Consider the following 6,169-nt stretch of genomic DNA (forward strand, 5'->3'; position numbering starts at 1 on the left):
ACTCATCAGTGCTTACTTAGAGGCACCGCTAAAATCTCTCTGATTAGAGCGTGGGGCTTCCCGCTCAGCACACCTGTGTGTGGCCCGCGAAAGCCAAATATCCATAATAATATTAATATAGAAAACATTAGTTTAAAAACGATGCGGATCGGCCTCATAAACACGACCGGGTGAGGAAGCGGAACGACCCCGCACGCGGCGCCGCAGGTTCGGTCTAGGAGGCTGCAGGCTCCCGGCGCCGCCACAGCGAGAGAGGGCGCCAGCTTCAAAACAAGCGGCACCAACCTCACGCTCCCTCTCCGTACCACTTTCACATTAGAGTGTGTAAAAAGCAAATCGGCGAATAAACTCCGAAATAGATTATTCATTCCTAAATCCTAAAAAGAAACTAAAAAGAAACTAAATCCTCTAGTTTCTTTTTACGGTGAGCGTACAGCTCCTCTCGGTCCCCTGCACAACTCTCTTCAGTCCCTTCGGGAAGAAGGGTCGAGCTGCTGGGTGAGAGTCCTTAGTCCTGTGCTGGCTGGCGCTCGCAGGTCAGATGTCGAGGCCCTTAACAAGGGACGTCTCCAGCGTGATTTTGAACTCCTGCATTGTCTGCAGCACGCGGATCAAGGAATGACAAACAAGTGTATGGTCTTTGATCAGCACCGCCTCCTCATATGCATGTGCGGTGATGGCGCAGTCCACCAGCAGGACAATCCAGTGGTGCAGGAGGCGGTCCCTGGTTCCCAAGCAACCCAGCATCTGAAACTGGCCATCTTTGCTGATGTTCGAGGTAGTGCTGTTGAATGCAGTGACAAATCGGCAGAAGTCCTGGGCCCTTGTATGCCAGTTTTCCTCAGGGACTACTTCATTTTGCTCCAATGTCTCATAACAGGTTTGTGCTTTTTTCAGGAAATCCCAAATGAAGACATTTTTTGAAGAGGTGGGGTGATTTAAATCTGTGCTGGGAAGCCTGTTCCAGGGCTGAGACAAGGCGGCACTCCCCACAAAGCAACAGCGTCCGACTGCCTTGCTTTTTCTCAGGCTTATTGAAGTGCTTCACAATGCCATTGGCGGCCTCCCCGATGGACTTCTGCATCTGCCCAGTGCTCAGCTTGGACTTGTTGGTTGGTGAGATGGTAACAAGGCTCTGGATGATGCTGGGGGACTGCTGCAGCAGCAGGATCCTGCATGGCCTCTTGTCCACCTCAGGCTGGGATGTGAGCAGCTCCCCAACTAGGACCCACTCCAGGCTTCCATCATCCAAGCCCTGCCCCAACCACCAGCCACTCGGGAACTTGTAGGTAGGTCCTGTGATCTCATTCCTGACCATCACATAATTTACTAGCCATTTAGCATACAGCCTAGAGTCATCATGGCCAATCTGGACAGTAGTGATCTTCCCCAAGTTCTGACACTCAAAGGTCATCTTTAGCACATTCTTGGGAATCTGTAGGATCTGTTTCTCACCCAGTTCTCCTAAGGTACAGATCTATAGGTTGGTGGTGCTCATGGAGCCCTGCAGCTTCTTGCTCAGTATAATCAGAATGTGGTATGCGATCAGGATAGTTGTGAAGACATTGAAGCAAAAGTAATTGATGGCACTGAAAGAGAGGAGATGATAGAGGAACTGCTCCTTCTTGTCATCACAGCACAGGGAGGCGTAGCGCTTGTATGACTTTTTGGTGAGCTCATGGTCTGAGAGAAGCTGCTTCAGGTGTCTGGATAGTAACTTTTTTCCCATAGACAGTCACACCCATGCTCTGGCCATTCCCACGTCAGTCCTGATTTCTCCAATATTCTGGATGTGCCTCATATCCTGAATCAGGGAGATCCTCAGGGGAGACATGACTGAGCTGGCATCAGACTTCACCCATTCTGAATCAAGAAGTACTCCTGAGGCTTCCTCATGTGAGTTTTCTCTGCTGGTTTTCCTGATAATGTATCAGGTGGGACCACAAAGCTGATTTCCTCTGTTTCAGTTGTAGGGCTCCAGATCTTGTCCAGGAGGTCACAAAAACCAGTCAAGGTGTTCTCCTCCACCCTTGTGATGTTCACCTCCCTGTGTCCTAGCTCCACAGCCCCTTGGCCCATTTTCTCCACCAGCATCCTCTTGGTCTTGTTGAGGCATTCCTTCAGCAGGCCTTCTATGAACTTCCAGTTGGTTTAGTCAATCACTGATGGAGAGAGGTTGGATAGTTTGGGCTGGCAGATGGTGCTGCCCATATTCCTGGCTTCCTGGATGTACTTCTCTCTCTGGTCATTATCTAAACACAGGTGTCCTGTGTGCTGCTTCTGCCATCTTTCCGCCTCCACCGGGCAGGGGCATTCCTTTTCGTCCACCTGTTGCTGGCTGGTCCGATGGAAAGTACATCAGACTGCAGCTTAGGGAAGAGGCCTGGTTCATACTTCCCTTGTCTGATCTTCATGTCAAGTAAATGTAGATGAACTGCAGTATGGTTAACTTTTGCCAAGTGTAGCCCAATTGCTTTCTCTGCACAGTGGTACATTTCTGGTACATTGACGTGTGAAGAGTAGGTGAGTAGGTGTTTGAACATTCAACAGCTTGAACTTGTCTACTCAGGAATCAAATACCCAGAGCACAGGGTCTTTATCACCATCATCATGACACATGATTTTGTTATCAATGAAAGAAGCAAACATCTCCAGGTCTCCAGTAATCTTGATAGGAAGGGCACAGGCTGATCTGACAGAATTGATGCTTTATCAAAGTTTTGCATCTGCTCCCTGTTGGTAAACCAGGATTCCTTATCCTGGCTGGGCTGAATGACAAACACCTCATAATCTGCAAATATCTGAGCAAAACAATTTGCAAAACCTTCTGGGATCTGAATGTTTAGCTGGTAAATCCTGAGTTCTTCGTAATCTCACTGAACTTTGAGATTCTAATTGCTGCTGTGGTCTTCATACACTTCCAGCTTTTCCAGTCTCACCGCAATCCTCTTGATTAAGGCTTGCAGACGGGTGATAATTTCATTCTCCTTGAGGTGCCGGTAAGAATGCAAAGGGGATCCAGCAATGTTCCCATTCCTCATGTCAGAGACAAGCTCTGAGGCCCGAAGCCTCTTCAGCTTGGAGGCGCTCTCACTGCAATGAAGGTTCTCTTCAGGGGGAATGCCAAGTGCCACGAGAATCTCACACACTTCCAGGACGAACTCCAGTTCATTGGGAAACCGAGGCAAGTCCTCTGGCAGCTCAGTGAAGTGATTGTCAATGTCCACAAAACAGAGGTTAGCCTCTGGAGGCAGCTCCAGCTTTGACCAGTCATACAGGCGATTGGAATGCAAGCCCATCAGGTATGAAACTGGTGCATCTAAGAAACGCAGGAGAGAAGCTGGGAGAATATGGACACAGACATACTATAACTGGAAAGAAACATGAGAGCTGTAATCAGTCGTCTCCACCACAGTCATCTGTCTCTGGTAATCCGACAGCTCGCCCGGCTTCAGCCAGGTCTCGGTGTCCAGCCCGCAGATGACAAAGTAGTCAGCGAAGCGACTGGGCGCTGAGCCCCTTCCGCAACCGCCGCCGCTCGTGGGGCCTCGTGGGGCCTCGTGGGGCCTCGTGGGGCCTCGCCGGGGCCGAGAGGGGCCGGGCGGTGCGGAGCGGCTCTGAGCCCCCGCACCCGGGTGCCCGCCGGCTTTCAGGCCACCCCTCCAGCCTCCGCTGCCCCTACCGCGGTTCGGGCCCCGTCCCCGGCCTTGGTCGGGTCCCCACGGCCGCCGCGGCTGCTGTGACCGGGAGGGAGGGTGGGCACCGGGCCGCCCCGCGCCGCATCCTGGACGCCTCCCCCTCTGCACTGCGGTCGCTGCCTACAGCAGAGAATGCCGGGGCCCGAGCAAGCCTGGAGAAGGAAGCTCAAAAGTATTGAGTATTTTTCAGACATGTAATAAAAATTTTTCAGAGATATTTTTCTCTTAAAATGTCTTTAAGGAAGTTTCTAAGTTAGACATATATTTACCATATGACCCAAAAATCCCTCTCCTAAGAATTTACCCATAAGAAATAAAAATGTAAGTCTACACAAAGACCTGTACACGAATATTTATAGCAGCTTTATAAATAATATCCCAAGCTAGAAGCAATCCAAATGCCCAAACTTGTGAATAGACAAATAAATTATGACATATTCACACAATGGAATACATCTCAGCAATAAAAAGGAAATAACTACTGATAAGTTGCAACAACATAGATGAATCTCCAAAGCATAACACTAAGTGAAAGAAGCCAGACACAAAAGGCTACAAATTTCATAATTCCATGTATATGATTTTTTGTAAAAGGCAAAACTATAGATACAGAAACCAGATAAGTGGTTCAAGGTGGGGGGAGGGGAAGGAGTAAACAAGCTGAAAAAGGTCCGAAGGAACTTTCTGGAATGATAGAAAAAAGTTTTTCCTGTTTTTATTGTGGTGGTAGTTACATGAAGCATACATTTGTTAAAACTTATCAATATGTAAACTCACAAAAGGTGAATTTTACCATAAAAAATTATATCTCAATAAACGTGACAAAATATCTTTAAGAAACAACTAAACTTGACTGACTCATAATGACATTTTGCACATGGCACTCTTTAAAATAACTTATGAAATTATCTCTGATCTTTCTTAACAACTTTATCCTCAACTTAATTTGTAGTTTCTCCCCTTGAACACTTGTAAACAACCCCAGGACTGGGATTATCAAACCTTTAGAGGTATATGGATAGGATTCCAAAAGTTAATCTTCTGAAATTAAGGGCAAACTTTGTATGTATGTACAAACGGGCTTTTAGACATGGAGAGAGTTCATAAATTTCATCAAGTTTTCAAAGAAATCCCCCAAAGTTACCAACAGGTAACATTTCACTGTGCCCCAGAGAAGAGGTTCTACCACTGTATTGTATCCACTATAAGAGAGTCTTGACCTCAGCAGCTTGGGATGGTGAAGCTGAGTTCTAGGGTGGGTAGGTCCTGAAGGAGTTCTCAAAGCCTGTCTTCCTGGGAGGTAGCTAGAACAATGAAGGTGCCCCAGAAAACAGCCTGCAGGAAAATGCCCATCACATACCATAATGAATATCTGCACCAGAGGCTGCTTTTAGTACTTGAGGGGTGAAGTACTCAGTAGCAGTTAGAAGCAACTGCTTCTACATATATGAAGGGTTATACGAATCTTAAAAACACAGTCCTGAATGAAATAAGTATGAAAGATTACATATATATGATATATATATTAGATATATAATGTATTATATATGTGTAATACAACAACATCATTTAGATAAATTGAAACATTTGGCATGAACTCATAAAAAGAGGAAGACACGGATTAAATATGCTGGAGCTTTCCCTGTGTGAGGAGGAGGATGGAGTGGTAGGTGAAGATGAAGGAAACGAATGACTAGATACATGCATACGTGGAAGGCAGAAGAGAAGGAAACCCAAGGAGTACAAATTAAGGAATGTGATCTAATGGCGAATTATTCTGTTTATAGAAAGTTCACCCATGGGAGGGAAAGAACAGGTTGCTGTTTTCTGGACCCCTCCTGACCATTCTCTGTCCCCTCTCACCTTAGCATGACCTGGGGCTCCTAATCTCATGGCCAGAGCACAATATCTATAGATTTATAATTCTCATGAGGAAAAACAAACGTAAAAGTCAACAGTTTATATATGCGTTATCTTATTCCCAAAGTAATTTAAGGCGGCTTAACTATCATTGTAGACCCATTTGGTAAATATCTATGTTCAACTTCTTTAAACTTGCCCCTTCCTCTACTCTCTCCCAGAAACCTCTTTTTTTCTTTGTTGCTCCTAGACCTGACCCTGCTGATGAAGTAGACTATTATTTGTCCCATATTTCAGTTAGTAAAATCCTATATTTTTCTTTTTATTTGTATGTCTTTAGTTTTCCTTTAACCTTCTCTCTCATCCAGTGCTAACAAATAGAATTCATGGGAGGAACTCTGAGAATATGATCCTCTAATTAGCAACTGCTTGTGAAGGAAATTCTGAAAAGACAGGAGGGAGGAAAGAACTGTGGATGCAGAAATGAAATAAAGTGGAATTCTAAACAATAAAGCCATTTAGGAAAAAGATTTAAGATAGAGTTAAGGACTGAAAATCTTAAAATGATATCAAACCTACTATTTTGTCCAGTGTAGGGACTTGTGACCACA

At 45.7% G+C, this 6,169-nt stretch overlaps 1 pseudogene; it reads right to left on the minus strand.

Moving 5' to 3' along the window:
- Positions 1–537: 537 nt before the first annotated feature.
- LOC134384228 (DENN domain-containing protein 5A-like) lies at positions 538–5,591 on the minus strand (annotated as a pseudogene).
- Positions 5,592–6,169: the final 578 nt, after the last annotated feature.

This window comes from Cynocephalus volans, chromosome 8 (genome assembly GCF_027409185.1).
Source record: "Cynocephalus volans isolate mCynVol1 chromosome 8, mCynVol1.pri, whole genome shotgun sequence".
Lineage (NCBI taxonomy): Eukaryota > Metazoa > Chordata > Mammalia > Dermoptera > Cynocephalidae > Cynocephalus > Cynocephalus volans.